General features: G+C 37.6%; 1 protein-coding gene across 2 annotated transcripts in view; it reads right to left on the bottom strand.

Moving 5' to 3' along the window:
- Positions 1-24,607, bottom strand: part of COL8A1 (collagen type VIII alpha 1 chain) — a 164,889-nt gene that overhangs the window by 60,158 nt on the left and 80,124 nt on the right. For both annotated transcript variants that reach the window (XM_070406102.1, XM_070406100.1), the window contains exon 2: positions 2,247-2,346. The gene's annotated coding sequence lies outside the window, so the exon portion shown is untranslated. The remainder of the gene's footprint in view (positions 1-2,246; positions 2,347-24,607) is intronic.

The raw sequence follows: 24,607 nt of genomic DNA on the forward strand, positions 1-24,607 counted from the left end.
TTTGTTACTACGATAATTGTCACTTAGAGAGATATAATTTAACTGAAGAAAATACAGAATATACCTACCAAAATGTGTACGTTATGTGATTCAGGAATCCATATTTTCAGAAAGTAAAAAGATGATCAGAAAGGAAATTCTAGGTTATTAAAAAATAATTTTAAAAGTCACGTCCTTTACTTTTGTGAGGGCACACAGTTATCATACTCTATTTCCATTTTCCCTAATTGTAATCCTATCATGGTTTTCATATTTAATTTTGAGGGACCATTTTTTACATTTGTTTCAAATGAATTTCTTCACAAAACTTAAAAATTACATACAATATTTAGTTTTATACTATGTAAATTAAGCATAAGCCAAGTTAATTTTCACTGAGACGAAGACTATATATTCAAAAAGTTCATTCTTATTCTTTCTTAAATGACTTTCAGTTTGTTATTTTTATTGGAAAACTATCAAATATAAGCTTTGGGCCTGCCTGAATTGATGAGCATGTTGAATCAATGAAATTTTTACTTTCATTGCTGTTGACTATTGAATTAAATAGTTTATTGAGTAATCTTTTCATTTTATTGTTTTTGCACCCCAGTTTAAAAACAAGACTTAATTTTTTTAAAGTCTAATAAATGTATTTTTTATATTTTCACCATAACTTTACAAGCAATTTATCTCCTCTGTCCTATAATAGCCACCTTCTGCATCTTTATGATTTAGTTTAACATTATTACTGTAATTTTTTACTGGGTGAGCCCATCCATGCCCTTGGCAGCAAGATTTTGTTACAAGAAATTCAGAAGCTGAGCCTGCCATTGGTTACAACAATTATGAAGTTTCCCTGGATTGGCGTCAGAGCCTTACCCTGACATTATGACTGTAACAGGAGGCCTGATTCCTTGATCAGCATCTCCAAAATATGTGATAGGTTTGAATCCTATAACGTGTGCTTAAATGAGCATATATATATATATATATATATATACATATATATATTTTATTCAATGGTTTTGCATTATAAATATTTCATTTGATTAACATCTGGCCTTGATGAAATCCAGCCAATAATTAATGGTACATGTAGTAAAAATGTGATACCTTATGAGAGTTAACATATTTGAATTTATCCAGAACTCAGGATTGATTCATTCTAGACCGGATGTGGTCATGTGGCATTAACTGCAGGGCTTCTTGCTGTGCTTTTATTTTTGTTCAAGGGCACCTCCAGCAAGAACACAGAAATATGAGGAATCTCACATTCTTTAAATTACTAAATAAAATTAAATAGACTATAAAGAGTCATTGTACTATTCAATATTTGGAAATATTGAGCTGTGTGTCCAAAAGTCACACTTAACACCAGGCAATAGTAATAAACATAAGATGACTGTGGATACTATGAGATAATGTCTACTTGTCAGAAATGGATGGCATTTTTTCCCCATCAAACTTAAAAAGTTAATGATGTCCTTCATATGTTAATTGCTCCTCCTGAGAGATCAATGCAGGGACAAAAGAGATTCTGGTATATTGTTATCATTTTTCACTGTGAATATATTCAGTATCATATGTGAATAAAACCGTATGCTATATCATGCTCTGTTTCATATTTGCTAGATTGTCTTAGGAAAATTTAGTACATGCCATTTCAGTCATCTGAAAGGAATCATTTCTTCATTACAACTCATAACTTAAAACTATAAACTATCAGCCAGAAAAAAAATTGGGCCAATTAAGAGAAATTTGATAATTGTCCAAAAAGCACATATAGATATGACTGGGAGATGATAAGATTATTTTAATTTTCCCATTTGCACGGGAATTATTTATTTTACAAATCTCCAGATCTTCTATGACTTGAAACCCTCTGCTGAATCATGAAAAGCAGCTTAAGTTAGCAATTTTCCTCTGCAAAATCTAGCTGCTAGCATCTGGTGAACACTTGGATAACCTAGTCAGGGCCTATGGAAATGATTATTTTAAGACTCTATTCAACATGCCTGGACTTAAAAAGCCAGCTAGAATCACACTCTGCACATGTATTTTACTGTCAGGGATTTAAAAACCTGGCATTAGTAAAGATGGACTAAAGGCTTTTGCAGCAGTGGAGATGGGGATAGGAGATAGGACATGCAGGCAGGCAGGCTGGATAGCCAAGTGTCTTCCAACTCCTCTCCCCACCCCCCACCTTTCCCTGTGCACCACCGCGGCCAGGCCCTGCGATGCCCTCCATCACTTCTTACACTTACATTTAGACTTGGCTGCCTGCAGAATCAGGACCAGCGTCCTTGCCGGTGCCTTCCTGTGGCACACCTGGGACTGGTTTCTGCTCCACTTCCAGAACACCGTCTGAAATAGAAAAATAGGATACTTTTACTCAGAGATTTCCAACCAGTGTGCCTGCAAGAATTTTTAAAACATGCAATACATGACTATTTAGTCAGAGTACTGACCTCTTTTCCCTTGTTAAATAAGTAAATGACAACAGCCAACACAACAATAGCCATCTGGTGTGAATGAATCAAAATTATGCCTATTTTTTGTGTGTCAGATGGGCAAAAAGTATATTTTTTGGTGTGCCACAGAATTTTATTAATTAGTTTGTGTGTGCTATGAGATAAAAAAGGTTGAAAATCACTGCTTTTACTAAATTGGGAAGGCAACAGGAAGCTGAATTATCAAAGTGTATTGTTTTGGGATCATAGGAGAAATTACATAATAGGAATTTATAAATACACATTGAAGTAGAAAATGCTATTATTTGCCAAAATTTAAAAGCACATGTAGGAGATATTAGGGATATTTGAATGCTGTTTAGGTGAGAGAATATTTATTGTTGTAATATGTGCAAATGTATACTTATTTATTTTTACACATATACTATATATAGTTTCTGTCCAAATTAATGATTTATTGTATATCTTTATTGCCTTTTATGGTTATATTATGTGCTAAGTTCTCACTAAAATAACTCCCATTAATACAGATTTGAGATAATTTAGAAAGGATTTGGGCATTTGTTAAAGAGAAAACAGATTTCTGAGGAAGTTATACCTCTGGGAGAAAAGTTAGGTTTATTTTAGAAAAGTGAACTCTTCCAGAAACACATTTTCCATCTGTTTGTATACAATAGTATTTGAGCTAGAAATTATTCTTAGTTATTTATCAAATCAGGTCTGATAGGGCTTTAATTTGGCAACACTTGTAGGTTTTTGTGTGAGCTTTTTGGGCAATTTAGTTGAAGACACTTTATGAATCATCTATAATTTAGACTTGTTACAAATCATATTGGACTTATTCCCACTTAAATTGAGTTTCAGAAATTTAACTCTGTGTTTTGGATAATAGATACTTTATTTTGTTTTGTTATATTTCATAGAGACGTGTTTAGGAAATATTACCTACATTTGTTGTTAAAATGGATTTAAGTAGGAACAATTTCAGACATTCAGATAAACAAAAATATTTGAAAACTAAGATTGATTGATTAGGAAATAATTGCAGAATTGGGTATCCAATTTAGAATTTCTGCAATGTGTTATAAGTGATCTATTCTAGAGCAGTACTAGCCAATAAAACTTCCTGTGACAATGAAATTGTTCTATAGCTGTACTGTTCAACATGATAGGCACTAGTCACATGTGGCTACTGAGCACTTGAAATGTGACTCTAACAAATATGGAGCTGAAGTTTTAGTTCTTTTTAATTTTAATTTTAATTAATTTGAATTGAAACATCCACTGTGGCTAGTGGCTATCTTATTGGAAATTATAGCTATAAGAGTTTATCTGAATTTGGTATTCAACATGAAATAAAGAAATATTTGAGTGTTTTTTAGTTGCTGAAAGTCTACAAGACATGAGTGTCCCCAAAACACAAGGTCCAGGCTATGGTATGTGGCCTTCCGTAGGAGTCCTCACAACGTGTGAACAAGCCTGAAGGGTGGAAATAGCCGTGTTTTGAACTTTGGCTAAACTTGTGCATATTCAGGCATAAATAAAGTTATGTTGCTCACAGGTGATTTGAAAACATTTTTGTCTCTGGAAGGCCATGAGATCTCAAATCATCTCTAGTACTAAAGTTCAGTGACATTAAATGAACTCAAGGGCTTGACTTTTCCAGTCCATTTCTACTAAGGTATGACTATCAGTAATAGAGACAGATGAAAGAGATACTTCATGAACATAGCTGCCTCCATGAAAAAGAAATTCTAGATTCAGACTGGATAGCAGGACCAGACTGAAAAATAATTTGGACCCTCTCCCCAAATCATTTTTCAATAAATATTCATTGAGGACTACTATGCATAAGGCAAAATGCTTAATGTTGGAGATAAAATGTTGGGGGAAACATAGATACAGCTCTTGGACTGATGATGATTAATTGCACTAGATAATAATATTTTTCCAATATCTTCTTCTTCCAAAATTTATTTTTTTCCTTGGATATGGTGAAAATAAAGCAGGAGAAAGACACACAGGATACATAAAAATGCTGATGATCACTATTAGGTGTGTTTCACACATTTTACTCAATTTACTTCTCTCTGCACAGCTTTCACAGTTCCACAACCAGATAGATGAAAAAAGAGTTTCTGAAATGCGATACTGGAAACAGAGAAAATGACTTAAGAAAAACAAATCCCAATTACCATTTTTAGAACATGGGATGAGCATCATTGTTTAGCATTTGAGTGTTTACCACATATTTTTTTAAGGAATTCTTCCCTCTCTATGAGCCAAAAGAATATCCTTTAAAATAATTACCAACTAAAAGACTTTTCTTGCTCTTATGTGATGACACATTTTTTACTTTGCCATTCAAAGCACTGTAAGAAAGAGTGCTACAATCACCGCTCATGAAATGAATCAAATTGCTCAATTTTCAAGCACCATTGCAAGACCTGAAGGGAACTATTAGCTGTACAAGCAATATGTAGCTTATTGTATTTCAGTTCATGTTGGAAGAAAGAGTCAGAATGTGGCAAAATACTGAGTAAGAACTATTTAGTCCGATTTCTTTTTTTTTCTTCACAGAACAAATGCATAATTAAATGTATGATTCAACCTGCATTTTAGATGACTGCATTTTAGATGAATTTTCAAATGTGTCACTGATGAAAATTTAAGGATGAAAAGGATTAAAAATTAAATCAAATTAATGAAACCATAGTACATAGTACTTAAAGTGTCTAAAGGCCATTAAGTCTTTTTATTTTATTTTATTTTTTTATTTTATTTTTTATTTTTCGCTTAAAGTATTACAAAGGGTATTACATAAGTGTCCTTTTCCCCGCCCGCCCTTGACAAGCCCCTGCCCTCCCTTACCCCTCAGTGTCTTATGTCCATTAGTTATGGTTATATGGGTGCATACAAGTCCTTCGGTTGATCTCTTACTCCCCTCCCTCCTGTCCCCCAACCCTCCCTGGCCTTCCCACTGCAGTCCGACAATCAGTTTGAGGCAGCTCTGCCACTGTATTTATTATTGTTCAAAAGTTTGTAATGGTCTTAATTATCCATGAAAGAGTGAGATCATGTGGTATTTTTCCTTCATTGACTGGCTTGTTTCACTTAGCATAATGCTCTCCAGTTCCATCCATGCTGTTGCAAATGTTAGGAGTTCCTTCTTTTTAACAGCAGCATAGTATTCCATCGTGTAGATGTACCACAGTTTTCTAATCCATTCATCAACTGATGGGCACTTAGGCTGTTTCCAGATCTTAGCTATGGTGAATTGTGCTGCTATGAACATTTGGGTACATATATCCTTTCTGATTGGTGTTTCTGGTTTCTTGGGATATATTCCTAGAAGTGGGATCACAGGGTCAAATGGGAGTTCCATTTCCAATTTTTTGAGGAACCTCCATACTGCCTTCCATAGTGGCTGCACCAGTCTGCATTCCCACCAGCAGTGCACAAGTGTTCCTTTTTTTCCACATCCTCTCCAGCACTTGTCGTTTGTTGAAGGCCATTAAGTCTTATCTCCAAATATATTAATTGATAATGTCCCTAATTTTCTCGACAGGCACTTTGAAAATAATTTTTAAAAACTAACTACAAAGCAATGGAAGAAGGTAGAGGGGAAAAAGAAATACATTTATTTATATAAATACATTAGAACCAATTGCAAATAATGTTATAAATAAAGCTAAAAGGTGAAGGAGAACTTGCTTTATTCTTTCAAAAAATGTATATCATATGGAGGTTTTAAAACATGCCCACAAATTCTTTGACCCTCCTCTATATTCACCGCATTGAATCTGGGAGGCCATGTGACCGCTTTGACCAACAGAACACAGTAGAGGTAGGTACTATGTAGCGTTTGATGCTAGCTCATAAAAGACCACAAAGGTGTTGCCTTATGTGCTGGCACACTGTCTTTTAGAGCCCCAAGTTTCCAGGTAAGAGGTCTGAATCCCCTGAGACCACTGTGCAGACACCATGTAGGTGCTCCAGTTGGTGATGCCCAAAGAGCCAGCCTTCCTTCTATCTCTGCCAGGCACTACACAAGAGTACAGCCATTTGGGGCCCTTTAGATCAGCCAGTCTGCCAGGTGAGTAATCTGTGAGAGCAGGAAAATCTCAGCCAACACCCACACAACTATGAGATAAAATAAGATGTTTGTTGCTTTAAGCCACTAAATATTGATGTGAGTTGCTATGCAGCAATAGAAAACTGGAGCATACTCTCTTGTATGTAGGATATTTTCACAATAAAACATTTAGAAATTGAATGTAAAAGACACTCTGGGAGGTTATTTGCCAAAATGGACAAAGAAAGTCTTAGTATCCTTCCTATATAAGGAGGTCCTACAAACACCAAGAACAAACTAGTAATACTATATAGGAAAATTGGCAATTAAATGAACATAAAATTCACAAAAGCAAAATAAAACGTGAATATGTAAAAAAGTTCAATTTCATTAGTAAGTAAAGAAAATGTGAATTACACAATGGGGTTAAAATTTTGGTTATCAAATTGGCAAAGATAAAAATAATATTTAATGTTGGTTTGGGTTAAGTGAGAGTATATATGGCACAAACTTTTTGTATATCCAGAGCTTTTAAAATATATTTTTGACCTTGCTAGGAATTTAGGATTTTAGGTAAGGAAGTAATCAGAAATGAGGTGAAATATAAAATGTTTATTTTAGTTCTAATTCTTGGAGCAAAAATATAGAAGTCTAAATGTCCATCAATAGAGTTAAATAGCCCTGGTTGGTTATTGCTCAGTGGTTAGAGCATTAGTCTGCGCACCGAAATGACAAGGGTTTGATTCTCAGTCAAGGGCACGTACCTGGGTTGTAGGTTTTTGTTTTTTTTTTTAATAAATATATTTTATTGATTTTTTACAGAGAGGAAGGGAGAGAGATAGAGAGTTAGAAACATCGATGAGAGAGAGAAACTTCGATCAGCCGCCTCCTGCACATCTCCCACTGGGGAGGTGCCCACAACCCAGGTATATGCCCCTGACCGGAATCGAACCCGGGACCTCTCAGTCCGCAGGCCGACGCTCTATCCACTGAGCCAAACCGGTTTCGGCAAGGGTTGTAGGTTTGATCCCTTGCCCTGGTCGGGGCATGTACGGGAGGCAACCAATGGATGTGTCTCTCTCACATTGATGTTCCCAATGTTTCTCTCTCTCTCTCTCTCTCTCTCTCTCTCTCTCTCTTCCTCCCTTCCACTCTCTCTAAAAATCAATGGAAAAATATACTCAAGTGAGGATTTAAAAAAAGTTAAATAAATTATGTATTTTACATTACTTAAAATTATTTTATTACTTAGATTGAAAATTTAAAGATGTGTTATTTGCTAATCCTGACCTGAGTTACACAACAGTAGCATAGAAAAACCGGGACACTGGGACTTCATGGTCACACAGACCAGGCTCTGAATCCTGGGTTTGCCACTTACTATTTTTGGATATTCGCAAATTTGATTTATCTTTCTGAGTTTCAGGAAAATGGGGCTAAACACTTATTCCATTGGGTGTAGTGATAATTAAATGAGGTTATACTTATGAAAAAGCATAATAGTTCATCAATATTATCTCTTTTCTTACTATCCAAGGATACCATCTGAGATCCATATCCAAATTCACTAAAGGTTCTTCTACTCTGGCTCCTTCTATATACCTCTTTTTTTAAAAAAATATATTTTATCGACCCTCCACAGAGAGGAAGGGAGAGGGACAAAGATCCAGAAACATCCATGAGAGAGAAACATCCATCAGCTGCCTCCCGCACATCCCCCACTGGGGATGTGCCTGCAACCAAGGCACATGCCCCTGACCGGAACCGAACCTGGGACCCCCCAGTCCACAGGTCGACACTCCAGCCACTGAGCCAAACCAGTCAGGGCTATATACCTCTTTACATCACAGTTGAGTCTCCACACCAATGTCAAAAAGATATTAAAAACAAAAATAAGTGAGTCAAGTTCTTGCTTACAATTCTTCAATAGTTCTAAATGCATAAAAAGTGCATCTACTCTTGCCCCACTATCCACCTGCAGATGTGGTAAACTTTGAAAAAGTAAATCAAGTCATGCCATCCTCATGCTTAAGACCCCCCAGCCCCCACTCTTCTCATCCAATAGCTCCCCATAGCACTTAGAACAAAACCAAACTTTTTTTTTTTGGCGTCCATGCCTGATATAATTTCACTTTGTCTACAATTTTGCCCCCTTTCTCCCTTGCCCTCTATTCTCTAGCCACACTGGCCTTCTCCTTATGAAAAACATCATGCTGGTCCCCACTTTCAGGCCTTTGCTATTCTTCTGCCTGTAATTCTCTTCTTCCAGACACTGTTGGGCCTTTCACCATTTAAATCTCAGCTTGAATATCACTTCTTCAGAGAGGTTTTTCTTGACCACCCGATCTAAAGTCAACCACTCATTTTCATGTATATCTAATTATCTTTAATTCCATAGGAATAGTTATATCTTTCTTATTTAATGACACCTTTTTATTCATTTATAGTCTTCTTTCACCAACCCTTCCTCTCTCCCCACCCCTCCTTGAGAGCAGGGGACTTGTTTTGTTTATTGGAACACCCCTTACAACTAGAACTAGGATTGGCTCATGGTAGGTGTTCTGTAAATATTTACTGGATGCCTTGCAAATACTTTTTGTACTTATGAAACACAGAATTTAGCAGTTCAGAAAAAAGACAGCATTTGACATTATTTAAAAAATCAGAAATTGTGAATTATAGGGGCATTTTGAAAAGCTTTGATGGTTCTGATTCGAGTTAAGTACATTGCTTCAATTTTGAATAATGAAATACTCACAAACAAAATCACAGCAGCATAAAATTATTTCAGAAGTGTGATGAGAGCTCCTCTGTCAAATCAGATACTTTCAAAACTATACTACCACTCAACAGGCTCCTTTCTTTGAAATGAAGAATGTGCACCTCCCATCAATATTTTTACTCCTGTCAAACATGTGATTTATTTATTGGATAAGAAACTAGACTCCCCTTTCAGCACTGAAAGTGTTGAAAGCAGGGTTTCATTTTTTGAGGCTGGCTTAATACAAGCCTCTAGAATGAGGAGTTTTCTTAATTACCCGATTGGGTGGATGGGAGTTAAAACTGTTCCTCTTTGTAATGTATAGCATGGTGACTGTAGTTAATAATTCTGTATTAAATATTTGAAAGTTACTATGAGATCTTAAATGTTCTCATCACAAGAAAAAATTTTAACTATGTTTCATGATGTAGGTTAACTAGACTTATTGTGGTGATCACTTTGTATACATATACACAAATATTGATTCATTATGTTATATACCTAAAACTAGTATAATGTTATCTGTTAATTATATCTCAATAAAAATATGAAAGAAGCAAAACAAAATTGTTCCTTTTAGTGTCATTTACTCTGAGATACAGGAACCTTAGTGGTTGGGCCTCAATTGCCTGGTATGATCATAAGATTCTACAGTAATGAAAACTATTTCTATAAAATCCATGAGAAAACTCTGAATTGCTATTTATAGACATACCATACTATTTCAGAAATTTTATAACATTTAGACACTCAGGCACAACTTTTGATGTGTATTACAATATAGTCTAGCCCCACTAGTTTTGAATTTCCTCTGCAAAGCAGGCTGGCCACATTCTTCTGATTCTTGAAGGGAAAGGAAAGACCGGTCTATGAAAGATATCCTTTAGGCCAGTATCCTTGCTAAGTGTGCTATCTGTGCATTCTCATCTAATTTTTACAACCATGCACAAATGAGTTAAGGCAATGAGAAGACAGACTCCATTCCCTCACACAAGGTTGAAAAACAAAGGAACTGCCTATTCTTAACCCACTGACATTATCCTCAGGTTTTCAAGGGACACTATCTTTTACTTTACTGATTCATGGACATTGTCTGGAGCACAACAAATATTCACTAATTAACAATGCTATTAAATTTGGCACAAGATTTCCATAGGAACTGTGCATCTCAGTTGTTTCGAAATGCCAGGACTTAGAAAAGACAATTGGGTGAGGCACCTTGAGGTTCCTAGAAACTATTCTTATTGTCCTTTGGAGGAGTGTATCTGATTTGGTTTCATTGCAGCTTAATAATGTTCAGAGAGCTGGAGGAAGAAACTTCTGAATCCTCCAGCTGATTTTTACAAAAACTTAAGGTTGCAAAGTCCCAGATAAAATTCTAGGATGGAGAATTCCAGTTCTATGAAAACAGGATCAATTATGAACTAACAACTAAATCCTGACAAATTAGGATAAGGGGGGGGTGGGGATCTAAGGTTGTACTAAGCCACCATTGGAGGTCTGGATTGCTGGGTCATTGGTCTTCTTTTAAGTACATTTTGCTTAGATAAACATTAATTTTCCTTTATGTATAAAACCCATGTTCTGGTTTCATGACAGTATTCAATGGTCACAAAGTTCAGAGAAGCTAAGTCTAAAGGATCTGGTAGTAAAAGGACTGAAAATATCTGAATATCTAAAGTAAATCTGAAATGTTTGGATTTTATTAGTTTGGAATAAGAAAGGTGAGAGTGAGAAATTAATCAACACTTCAATAAGTGAATAAATTTGTGAGAAATAGTGACTTTAGTTCAGAGAACTGGAGAGCAATGGCTTCACTGATTAGAATATAAAATTAGGCCCTTACAATACAACTTACAATACAACTTAAGTGGTGATATTAGACAGGAAATAGCCTATGAGATTTTTATTTCAGGTGCATCCTTCTGATATTTTGCAATAGATAGAAATATATCAAATGTTTTCCAGAAGGTCCTTACCCTTGTTGAGAAAATATAGAAGGTGAAATTATAATCCTTTTTAAATGAAACCATTGGATGAACCTGCAGACAGGATAAAATATTGAGATTCTAATGGTGATTCCAGGTGTGGTCAGAGGTCTTCTATGTAATAGAATTTAGGAAAAAGACTAAGACCATGTTTTTGTGAGGCAAATATTCAAGGAGAATCTAATATGAAGTCTCCTTTCTGTTATCTAGATATTTGGCATTATGGAGCTATGCTTAAGTTGAACTAAAAGGTGCAAAGTAAGGGATTCCTTTGTTTAGGTCAGTATATTATGATATCCTTGTGCAATCTTGTCATTTGCATTATAATCTATTCATATAGTCATCCTTACAGTTAATTAATTAATTAATTAATTAAACATTATCACTTATCTAAGATGACTTGTGAAGCAATTTGTTTTGAGCAAGTTTTAAAAAAATGCTTTGGGTGAGTAAAATTTGACTTAGTTTTACTTCTAGTTAAAAGTTAATTTATTCTTGCTATAGATTAAATTTTGATGATACTGATTCAGTACAGCTAACTAATAAAGTGAAGCATGGCGATAATCATTTTATGTCCCTTTGAAATAAATGTATAAAACTTCAAGTGCATTGCTGTAGTCATTTGTGGAACAAATGTGAGGACCATGGTAGGAGAAACAGGAGAAAAAAATGTGTTGTGTGTGTTTGGGACATGATCAAGGTTCTGAAACACTTCAAAACCTTCATAGGAAGAGCAGGATGTGAACCAGACTCTCTTGGGACTCAGGACGAGGCTGAGTTTCATTTTTGCTGGAAAAATATGTTCTAGATGATAGTTTTTTGTTGTTGTTCTTGAATGTGATAGTTCCTCCTATGTTCATAACAAATTATACTGCCCATAATTCAAGGTCAAATTTGATTTCCAGAGAAAGCCCTCTCAAAAAAAATGTTGTTCTAAATTAAGCCATACTTACTGGGGCTATCTTACATGGCAAGCTCTTTGCTTAGTATAGTAAATCATAGATATTACTAGAGGCCTGGTGCACAAAATTCATGCACTCGGGCTAGGGGGGGGGTCCCTCAGCCCAGCCTGTGCCCCCTTGCAGTCCGGGAACCTTTGAAGGATGTCCAACTGATGGCTTAAGCCCGCTCCGCTGAGGTAGCGGGCCTAAGCCAGCAGTTGGACATCCTTAGTGCTGCTGCAGAGGCAGGAGAGGCTCCCGCCACCACTGCTGTGCTTGCCAGCCGTGAGCCCGGCTTCTGGCTGAGTGGGGCTGCCCCTGGGGGAGCGCAGTGACCACCGGGGGCAGCCCCTGTATTGAGCATCTGGCCCCTGGTGGTCGGTGCACATCATAGTGACTGGTCATTCTGCCATGGGGCCAAAACCGACTCTCCAACATCCCCCGAGGGGTCCTGGATTGTGAGAGGGCACAGGCCAGGCCGACGGACCCCACCTGTGCACAATCAAGTCTGGGGAGGGACATGAGAGGTTGGCCAGCTAGGGAGGGACCGTGGGAGGGCTCCAGGACATGTCCAGCCTGTCTCACTCAGTCCCGATCGGCTGGACCCCAGCAGCAAGCTAACCTATCAGTCGGAGCGTCTGCCCCCTGGTGGTCAGTGCACATCATAGTGAGTGTTTGAGCAGCCTTAGCTTATCATTAGCATATTACACTTTGATTGGTTGAACGGCTGACCAGACAACTGGACACTTAGCATATTAGGCTTTTATTATATAGGATATTATTTATTCTCTACCACAATCCTACAATAATTCAATCTTCTTATATTTAATGGTTTAAAAAAACTTTAAATTAACTAATCACACACACACACATTTTGAAAATACATCTATGTTTTGCTCCCCTCTGTTTCCCTAGCACACAGTGAGAGACTCTTAATTGGCGTCTAGAAAATATTTGTTAAATTAAATGGAATGCTATTTCCTGTGCTTTCCCTGAGGGAAGGGTTTTCATCAATCACTTTGTCCTTTGATGTAACTTTGAAGACTGAAGGATGAACAGGCATTGAAAAATTTTAACCAGACCAAGAAATGTGGATCATTTTGACTTCTTGGGTCAGTGAGGAAGATTGGTGTAAAGGAATGTTTGAGGGGGAATGTGTGGGGATTGGTGGGAGGGAAGAAATATTAGTTTTGATGAAGATGATTTTTGTTCCTTCTGTAAACATAAAGAAATAAGAAAGCCAAGATATTGTCTTTCATAGTCTTCCATGGAGTGTCTGAAATATAACAACCACTTATGAGAATGGGCACTGACACATATGCTCTGAGCTGAGAATCCCCGCAAGATTGCACTTACACAAGAGAAAAAGGAGGGTCACGGTGGAGGACAAGCTCCCAAATAAGTGCAGTCTTGTTTTCTGTGCATTTCAGGCCCTGGTTTACTAGATTTTTCCAGTTGTTGTTTGGACTTTTCCTGATGGTCCCTGACACCTGTTATGGCTTTGGTGTGTGGCAATAGGAGGACCATGGGATGACACAGACTCTATAACCTGAGCCTTCTTTCCAGCTTTGGTTAGTCCACGGAGGGTTTTTTTGAGCATTCATGGCCATCACTGTCGAGAAAGGTCACGTGGGTGGGAGCATGTGCTGGGGGGCGGGAGCAGGTGGGGAAGGTCAATGGAGGGAAAAGGAGACATATGTACAACTTTCAACAATAAGGAATTATAAATAAATAAATATCAATGGGAAAATATCCTTGGGTGAGGATTACCCAAAAAACAAATAAATAAAATAAAATTACTGTTTCTTAAAAAAAAGAAAGGACGGTCATGTGGTGCCCACCTGCATGTGCATGCACAATACTGTGCATATCAAGTTAAACAGACTCCCTTCTTCGCCCCCAGGAGCTCACAATAAAAACCAGACAATAGACGTGGTGAACACAGTGGGGCAAAGAGATGCACAGCTGTATAAACAGAGAAGTACAACAAATTAGAGAGTTTTGGTATAAACTGTGAGTGCAAGTGTTGTTTGTGCTGTAAATGAGGGGACATTCTGCAAGCTGCAGAGAACTTGCTGGAGTCTGTGAGAAGGTAGGGAAGGAGAGGATGATAGTAGTGGAGGAATCATCCTGCTTATTTAAATTAGGAGGGAAAAAGTTTTCCTTTGAAATGAGGATAGCATTTCTACTTTCATATATCTCCTCTGAGGGCACATGTATTGTTACTAAAGTCTAGGTTCGTCTAAGAGATTAAGTTGTAACCAGTTTAAAGAAGAAAAATTAAAAAAAATATATTAATCAAGGCATAGCCTGCCAGGGAGATTTCATAAGCCTTCTTTTCACTGGAAACAAGGCTAAAAAGAAAATGAAAACCAGAATGTATTATAATTGTACATTCCATTTATAACCAACTAGCACATGACAATTGATTTTCCAAGGAAATGATTACTTTGGGTGAGTTTCTTTCTCTCTTTCTTTCTTTCTTTCTTTCTTTCTTTCTTTCTTTCTTTCTTTCTTCCTTTCTTTCTTTCTTTCTTTCTTTCTTTCTTTCTTTCTTTCTTTCTTTCTTTCTTTCTTTCTTTCCTCTCTCTCTCTTTCTTTTCCTTCCTTCCTTCCTTCCTTCCTTCCTTCCTTCCTTCCTTCCTTCCTTCCTTCCTTCCTTCCTCCCCATTTCTTGTCAGGCAGATCTCTACCTCAAGCACTCTGGGCTGATAGGTATCTCTCTTCTCTTAAACATATCTAGATAGGGAATTTAAAAACCGCCTCAAAATCTTTTCCAGGGCTTATAAGACCTTTGCTGCCCATAATATCTTTTCAGCTAACTTAAATTCATTTGGTGGCAATTTAAATTAATTTTCTCTTTCCTCATTAGAGAGGAGAGTACTACCTTCAACACACTTCAGGCTTCTTTCCTGGACACATAGGACTTCTAGTTCAGATTCCATCTATTTATAATTTTTTTTTTTACTTTGGCCTCTGGCTTTTTCTTAAGATAATCTACTAAGATCCCTTAAGCCTGTGAGTTTTCATAATTGATTACATGAGGTTCATTGTGAGGAACGACCAAATGACTGAACAGCAGGCCGGCGGGGAGGGGGCAGTTGGGGGCAACCAGGCCGGCAGGGGGACAGTTGGGGGCGACCAGGCCAGCAGGGGGCAGTTGGGGGCGACCAGACCAGTGGGGTAGCAGTAAGGGGCTACCAGGCCAGTGGTGGGGCAGTTGGGGGTGACCAGGCTGGCAGGGGGGCAGTTGGGGCGACCAGGCGGGCAGGCAGAGGTGGTTAGGGGTGATCAGCCTGGCGGGGGGTGGGGTAGTTAGAAGCTATCAGGCAGGGAGGCAGGTGAGCAGTTAGGAGCCAGCGGTCCTGGATTTTGAGAGGGATCGGGCCTAAACCGGCAGTTGGACATCCCCTGAAGGGTCCCGGATTGAAGAGGGTGCAGGCTGGGCTGAGGGAACCCCCTCCCCACCGTGCATGAATTTTGTGCACCGGGCCTTTAGTATTTGTTAAATACCGGTTCTTAAATAGCTTTTAGTCCACTGGAAAGAAAACTATAATTCTCCTTCTCCTCTATCCACATGGATATGTGTCCTGTCTTTCATGCCCTGGGATCTTTTAAAGCCCAACTAACAAAATGAGTGTTTCAAAAATATGATGAGAAATAGAATTCCCTTTAAAAAACGATTCTTTTATTCCAAATACTTAAGAAATATATGGAATTTAAAAAATTACTGTATTGAAAGAATTTTCAAAAGTAGGACATTTAAAAAACTCCATGGCAGAAATATTTTTGGGATGGATCTCTTTCCAGTGATTCTATTATTGAGTGATCAATTTCCACTTCATTTCCTTTTAAACTTTTGCTGAACTTCGAATTAAGGCAAACCTCGGTTAGCCACATCACCTCCTTCACTTACAAAGCTGAGTGGCTGAAGCATTCTCAGGGACTTTATAATAAAGATAGATATTTTCTCATGTTATTTTACTTTTCACCCATCAGCCTGGCTTGCTCTTGTGCCTTCTCTTGCAGACACACCTTACTTTTAAATCATTTTCTGCTTCACTTGAAAAATGTTCTTCATCAAACCTAATGGCTAATTAAACAAGGGAAGTCCAAATTTAATCATACTCCAGGTAGCAAAATGGGATGAGTAAGTGTATAAACTTGAGCCATTCTTCTTCTATTACAAGGCTGTCAGCAATTTGTTTTCTACCATAAACAATCTACCTGGGTTTTAAGCCATACCCTTTGCCCTCCTGTGGGCATCACCTGCTCCCTTCTCCCTCTCTCTCTTAGTCCTGTCCATCCAGACTGCGATGGAGGCTTTTGTACCATCTGAGCTCAAGGTAAGCACTGGCTGGCTGACTGGTCTGTTTGGCAATCAGCTGACATTACTAAAGGTTCTTCTCATATTTTTGTTCCATCTTGCACCACATAGCTCTACTACATGTTGTGTCCCCGAGTAACGTTTGCACAGTAGGTGTGCCTCCTGGCTTTGGTGTGTGGGTTGGTGGCATGGCGTGCTTGGACTCTCCTATCTGTAGTGCTATTTTCAAAAGTCTGAGTGGCTTAGAGAATGCTCTTTGCCACACCTTTCACCTTTCATCACTTTCATTTCTTCCAGTTCTCCACTCCTCTCCTGCCCCTTATTTGCCTGCCTCTTTTCTTCCATTCCTCTCACCACACTGAAATCACAAGCAAAGCCTCAAAGGAGAAGTGGGGCCAAGCAAATCATTATGAGGGTCTTTCCCCCCAATTGAGTTCGTTCTCAGAAACTCCTCACCATCTTCTTAAGATCTCTACTTAAATGATTTTTTTCTCCCAGTTTAATTCCAAAAACAAAGTTGGCTTTTTTTTAATTAGCTGATATTTCAGAACTAGGCTTCAGATTTTGAACACATGGTCTATTCTTTCAGTTTCCTATTACACCATACACTAAGCAGCTCATTCTTATCATTGATCTGCAATGATAAACCAATTCACACATGGCTCACAATGATGGAAAAAACTTTTAATTTAGGTTCTCTCAGGTATTATATGATATATTTATAGGAAAGGTTGCTTTTTGGTGAATCTAATTCCCTTGAAATCCCCTGTTGAAGATCTTTATTATCATTATTATTATTATTATTATTATTATTATTATTATGTAATGTTATCATGTTGAATTCTGAGAAAGAAAACTTCAGGTTAGCTGGGGAACCGTGTAGGAAGTCATCCAGAACAATACAGAAGGCATAGACAGTAAAAATTGGCATCAAGAACATGGTAAATGAAAGGTCTATAAGATTTTGGAGCTTTAATGTTTCACATCTTGCCACTTATTTCTTTCTTGAAAATCCACCTGTCATTTATTATTAGAAAATAATATAAGATATACTCATTCTGAGTCTTGGTCAGCCACATACAAAAAGTTATCTTGCCTCTTGTGCTATAACCTTAGCAGGGAGAGATCAACTGGTTGCATATAGTATTGGGGATCCAGCCAAGTGAGAAGTTTTATGATGAAAGTGACAGATCCAATTGGATCTACTCTCAATAAGAACTGTGTATCCATAGACTTTGGCTCCATAAGATTCTTAGACACCAATGTCACAAAGATGGTCCAAGATAGGCCTGGATCTGAAAACCATAAGTAATTATAATTCTAGCAGTGTGGACTCACAGATGTGCAAATAGGCACATAAATACTAACGCTGATCTAGCTGGAAGCAATGTTAGAACTCTGTGAACCCAGTTAGTTAGAACTCTAAAATCCATTTACTAGTAAATGGCCCCCTTGCCATTAAGATCAAGTCACATCCCTGGTACTCCACTCAGAGCCCTGTTGGCTTCTGCAGCTTCCTTTCTCCTCTCTCCTTCCTCATTTCATCTATACTGAACTACATACTGTTACAGCAAGTGAACATACTCTTTAGCCTTTGAACGCACCATATACTCTTCTAATTTGCCAGTTTAACAAATCCTTCATTTTTTCAGCCTAAATGCCATTCTCTCCTTGTCTGTTCCCTTGTGTTTGGATTAGTAGTTCCTCATACCTTCTCCCAAATACCCTGTACTACCTTATCAGAGCAACCACTCTGTGTAAGAATTGCCTGTTGACTTGCCTGCCTTCCCTGCATGTTCCCCCTTCCTTCTCATCAGATCTGAAGATTAGGATACCGTCTTTCTCACTATTACATGCAAAGTGCCTGCCACACTGTAAGGCTGTTATGAGGAATTAATGAAACCATTCTTCCATTCAGTAATTATTTACTCAGAGCTCACTGCAGGCTAAGAACTCCTCTTAGTGTTTGAAACATATCAATAAACAGACTCCACATTTTTACAAAGTTGATATCTGCTAAAATATAAATAACTCGCTCAGTACAGTGCCTGATATACTGTAATAATAATAATAATAATAATAATAGTAATGATACATAGCTATGTGCTTACTATGTGCTCTACATGGTGTTTTCATGTATTATTTCATTTTAATCCTTAAATAAAATTTGAGTTAGTACTATTGTTATTCCTACTTAATAGGTGAGGAAAGTGAGAAATGCTAAGTAACTTGCCCACACAACTAACAAGTTGTGTAATACATGCCATTGAGTCATCTCTGACTCCTGGTGACCCTATGATTTAGTGATGTCCATAAAGTCCTGTCCTCAACAGCTTTACTTAGCTCCTGTAGACTCACGCCTATGGTTTCTTTAATGAAGTCAACCCATCTCATATTTGGCTTTCCTCTTTTTCTCTGCCTTCTATTTTTGCCAGCATTATTATATTTTCCAAAGAACCCTGCCTTCTCATGATGTAGCCAAAGTAGAACAGCTTTAGTTTTATCATTATTGCCTCCAGCAATGTTTCAAGGCTTAATTTGCTTTAGGACACACTTGCTCATCTTTCTGGTGGTCCAGAGTATCTGAAGAACTCTTCTCAACACCATATTTCAAATGAATCAATTTTTTCCTGTTAGTCTTCCTCACTGTCTAATTTGTTCACCCATACATAATAATTGGGAATACAAGGTGTGGATGATCTTAGCCTTGGTTTCTAATGACACTTCTTTGCTCTTGATGATCTTTCCTAATTCTTCCATCACTGCCCTTCCAAATCTCAGCCTTCTCTTGATTTCTTGCTTGCAGTCTCCATTTGAATTAATGACTGAACAAAAACAAGCAAAATCTTTAACAATTTTGATATCTTCATTGTCTATGTTAAAGTTATGTATTTCTTTTGTAGTCATGTTCCCGATGTTCCAGTAGGATAATGTCACCTGCATATCTTAAGTTATTTATATTTCTTCCACTTAATGGGCCCAGAATTCAAACCTAGACTGTTTGACACTTGAACCTGGGCTCTTAAAGATTTGCATTATATTTATTTAATATTCTATTATTATTACCATTATTATTATTGTCATGAGGCACTCAGTAAATACATGTTAAATAAAAAGAAGCTGGAATAAGAAATATTTTCCTAAGATGTACCAATTACACATCATACTTATATAAAGAAGCTGTGGCATTCTGGTACAAGTAAGTATGCAACTGATTTTCTTAAAACTAATTTTTGCTCACAGGGTCCCATATTATTCATCTTTCATCACATGGGCTTAGAGTGTTTCTTTTTTTAAAAAATATATTTTATTGATTTTTTACAGAGAGGAAGGGAGAGGGATAGAGAGTTAGAAACATCAATGAGAGAGATACGTTGATCAGCTGCCTCTTGCACACTCCCAACTGGGGATGTGCCCGCAACCAAGGTACATGCCCTTGACCGGAATCAAACCTGGGCCCCTTGAGTCCTCAGGCCGACGCTCTGTCCACTGAGCCAAACCGGTTAAGGCTAGAGTGTTTCTTATCCCAGAAAAAAACTTTCACTGCTAAGGACAGGACTTACTGCCAGAAATCAATGCTGCAAAAGTAGAAACCTCATTTAGACACAACTGTCAGTCACTTGTGCAGGTCCAGGTGAATTTTCTCTGTATTTTAAAGAAAAGATTGTAACATGGGATTAGAAGTAGCCTATCTGCTGTCCTTTCCTGCCATCCCTAACTAGTTTTAATTAGCACAAAACCTCAAGCAAAATTGCCAGATTTAAGTTTTTGTATTAGTTTTGTATGTAATCTCAGAAGTAAATAAAAAATTGTCAAAGAAACAAGAAAATGTTTGTTCTCCTCTCTGCTCCCTTCCCCGTCCACTGAGTATTAATTGAATATCTACTATGAGCTCATTCATCACAGTGTTCTGCTTCATTGAAATTAGATAAACCGGAGTCCTGGTACTTGTCTTCAAGGGGCCAGTAGTCAAACCGGGAAGATAAGATGTACAGAAGAAATGGAGAGAACATCATACACAGTAGATAATTGTGCTCTCAGTTGTGTGTGCTAGCCTTGTGGGCTGTAGGAGTTCAGAAGAAAGGGAGATTTATGAGGGCCAGAGAAGCGAGGGAAGATATCATAGAAGAGATGGGGAACTGGGTCTTGCGGAGTGCATAGAAGTTGGGTAAATGAAGAGAAGAGGGGAGATTATTGTGCATATGGGGAAAGATATGGCAATGGAATAGATGTTTGTGAGATCGTGAAGACACTGGTCTGGCTAGAAGAGAAGAAACACTTTGGAGACTAATGACTAATATGTGTCCATGCAGCAAAGGATATTCTAGAATAATAAGCAGAAGAGTAATAAAAAACTGAGTTAGAGGAGCCCTTAAAGAGTATTTGAATTGGGCAATTCCATTCACAACAAATAATCTAGCTCCAAATCTGTCACTGGTTTGTAACATAGGGCAAGTCAGCTCTCTGAAAGGTGATCACCATTAGTTTTAAAAGTATCAGAACTATCATTGGAGTGGAAGAGGTTTTAAGTTATAAACCTAATTGGGACTTGGTCCTCTACTGATGTTAGCTCATCACTAAATTGCACAACTTTGTGAAAGTTATTAATCTTAGTTGGGCCTCAGGTTCACATCTGTAAATAATAGGAGTTGAAACACTAAATTTCTGATGAGCTCTAAGAGCTATGACTTTATGATTACTTTATCATTTTTGCACCCATGTCAATCTTTTATAATTGATACATTTGGATGGATTTTCACACTAAACTCAACTAAAAGACTGAATTTCTCTCTCTCTTTTTCTTAATCCTCACCTGAGGATATTTTTCCATTGATTTCAGAGAGAGTGGAAGAGAGAGGGAATGACAGAGAGATATATTGATGTGAGGAAAACACATAGATTGGTTGCCTCCTGCACACGCCCCGACCAGGGCCTGGGCCAGGGAGGAGCCTGCAACATGCCCTGGACTGGAATCAAACCGGGGACCCAGTGCTCTATGCACTGAGCCAAATTGGCTAGGGTAAGACTGAATTTCTCTTAAATGGGTTGTTCTATGTAGTATGTTGGGTGTATCACTATCAAGATAGTGCCTAGTCAGTTAATGGAGTGATGTTGATGTACATTATAATAAATAATAAATGCCATTTACTAAATGTTTATTTTCCATCAAATATTTTACATGTAATATGTATCATTTATATAACAACTCTTAATGCAAACATGGTCTCCTATTTATTGCACAAAACACAGAGTTTTAGTAACTTTCCCAAAGTCACCTAACTCATCAGGAGCAATGCTGAGATTTATTTCCAGGGCTGGCTAAACACAAACCTATGCTTTTAAATTATTTTACTAGGAAAATCCTTATTCAGTAAAGGATTCAGAGGCAAACATTTGTAAAACTTAACATAGGTCCTCTTCTATATGGAGCTGGGAAAACTTGAAGCACATGGGGAAGATGGAAGATTTAGACCCTTTAGAAATAATTAGGATTTTTGAATTCCCTATTATGTTTAGTCCAGAAAGTCAAGTACCATGGCTGGAATTTAAAAGGAACTGAACAATCTTATGACTAATAATAGCATTTGTAGTCATGAGGATTGAGACCAAAAAGGAGCAAACAGCAAGCTTAAAGGTCAAATATTCAGCACCAAGGGGTTAGCAAAATACTCCTCCCACCCCCAAGTTCAAATGTCAAGCAAAGAAATGTTGAGGATTTACTGCAACTGTGGTTTGTGCCATTAAGAGTTCTTCTAAGGAGGGGCCCACCTACTATAATTTCTGTCTGGGTTTCTATTTTTCCCAGCATTGTTGACAAGGTATGCTGATTGAAATTCTTTTATTTTAAAATATATTTTATTGATTTTTTTTTTTACAGAGAGGAAGGGAGAGGGATAGAGAGTTAGAAACATTGATGAAAGAGAAACATTGACCAGCTGCCTCCTGCACACCCCCTACTGGAGATGTGCCCACAACCAAGGTACGTGCCCTTGACCTGAATCGAACCTGAGACCCTTCAGTCCACAGGCCGATGCTCTATCCACTGAGCAAAACTGGTTAAAGCGATTGAAATTCTTATTTTTAATAAGCCTTCTTTCTATGGGACATTTGAGAATGTGCTTATAAAAATTCCACTGTCAGTATTAGTAAATTGATCTATATATTATCTTTAGGAAGTCAATGAATTTGCATTTTGGTCCTAATCATTCTGACAGAATGTTTGTCTTAGAAGTAATTTTTTCCAGTGCAACTCCCTGGTGCTTATTCAAGACACTGAATGATGGATAAACTTTCACAGGCTGATGGAAATCAGATAAACAGGGTGTTTCCCAACCAACGTGAGAGTCAGAATACTCAGAGACGTCTTTTGCATATGTTCATATAACAATCAGTTATAATTAACAAGTCTACTAAGAAAAGTATTACCCTGCTCTATGCCAGGTTACGTCTGGCCCTAAAATTACCAACCTCTATGTGCCAGAGTATGGTAAAGTGAGATGTGGCACACCAGGATTTAATTTAGATTCAAGCAGTCTGCAAATTGCAACCTCTTTCACCTTTAATGAAAGGAGTTAGACTAGTGTAAAGTGTACTTATTTTAATAAAGGCAATCTGAGAAATGCCCCAGAGTGAATGCATAAGACCTTTTAATTATATCTCATAGACTCCATGAAATGTGGAAGTACAATAGACTGTTTACAGAAGCAATCTCCAGGAGTCCACTAATCTTCTCAGATCAGTACAGAGCAGTGATTTTCAACCAGTGTGCCACAATAATTTTTAAAACATGCAATACCTGATTATTTAGTCAGGGTACTGATTTCTTTTTCCCTTAGAATGTCAAATAAAAAATTACAACAGCCAACACAATAGCCATTCAGTATGAATGAATCAAAATGGAACCTATTTTTTTGTCAGATGGGCAAAAAAAAAAAAAAAAAAATACATTTTTAGTGTGCCGTAGAATTTTAGTAATTAGTTTATGTGTGTCATGAGATGAAGAAGGTTGAAAATTGCTGGTCTAGAGAGTAGACATTTCAGGTCTCCACCTAACTCTACTGTTATCCCCCTTTCCCCTAGTAATGACTCATTCTAGTGGTTCCTTTCAAGGAGAATAGGAAGACTGCAAAATCAGAATGCATGCCTTTGTTTGTTCTTCCATTTTCTCAAATTCTGAGGAGAATTATTTTGTCTTTGCTGACAGTTTATGTAGCTCTGATTCCAACAAATTTTTGCTTGTTCTGAGATACATGCAGAAAAGGGTAGCATTGGGAGGCTGTCGTTACAGATGCCAAACCCTGAAAACATAAATAGCCTTTTGCATTACAAGAAAACATGGAGTAAAAAGAAAACAGTTAACAGAACTAATTTGACCTACCTGGACCAGGATTATTCTTAGGGAGCCTGTGTTAGGACATGGCACTATCACCCACCCAATGGCATGTGCCCAGTACTTCAGCGTTATTCCTGAGTCTCCTCTTCCCCCCATTTCCCATGTCTAAACCATCGTAAGACATGTCAGGTCTATCTTTAAAATATACTACTAGTCCAAGTAATTACTAGTCTCCAGTACTAGTCCAAGCCACCACCACTTCTCATTTGTTTCTTGCAACAGCCTCTTAAATGTTCTTCCTGTAACCATTCTTGTACCCCTATCCCATCTGTCATCTCATTCAACACCCAGCAGTCATAGGGACCCATTAAAATTATAAACCAAATCACATCACCCTTCTCTCCCAAACCTTCCAATGACTTTTTGATGCACTTAGAATAGGCACAAACTCCCCTTAGCCTGAAAAGCCTTAGAGGAACCTCAAAATCCATCTTATATACGACTGCTATAACCACAATGACATTATTGCTCTTCTTGTAACACGCAAGCTTACTGCTATCCCTAAGGATTTTACATTTACAATTCCTCTGGCAACTTTCTTCTTTCAAATTTTTAAATGTTTCAAGTCTGAGCCCAAATGTCATTTCCTCAGAGGGGTCTTTCCAATGGAAAGTGACTCTTTCCCCTCATGTCATTTCCTATAGCATTCCATATTTATTCTTTATGGCA

Source organism: Myotis yumanensis, unplaced genomic scaffold, assembly GCF_028538775.1.
Source record: "Myotis yumanensis isolate MYYU_CA2020_CCGP unplaced genomic scaffold, mMyoYum1.0.hap1 SCAF_2, whole genome shotgun sequence".
Taxonomy (NCBI): domain Eukaryota; kingdom Metazoa; phylum Chordata; class Mammalia; order Chiroptera; family Vespertilionidae; genus Myotis; species Myotis yumanensis.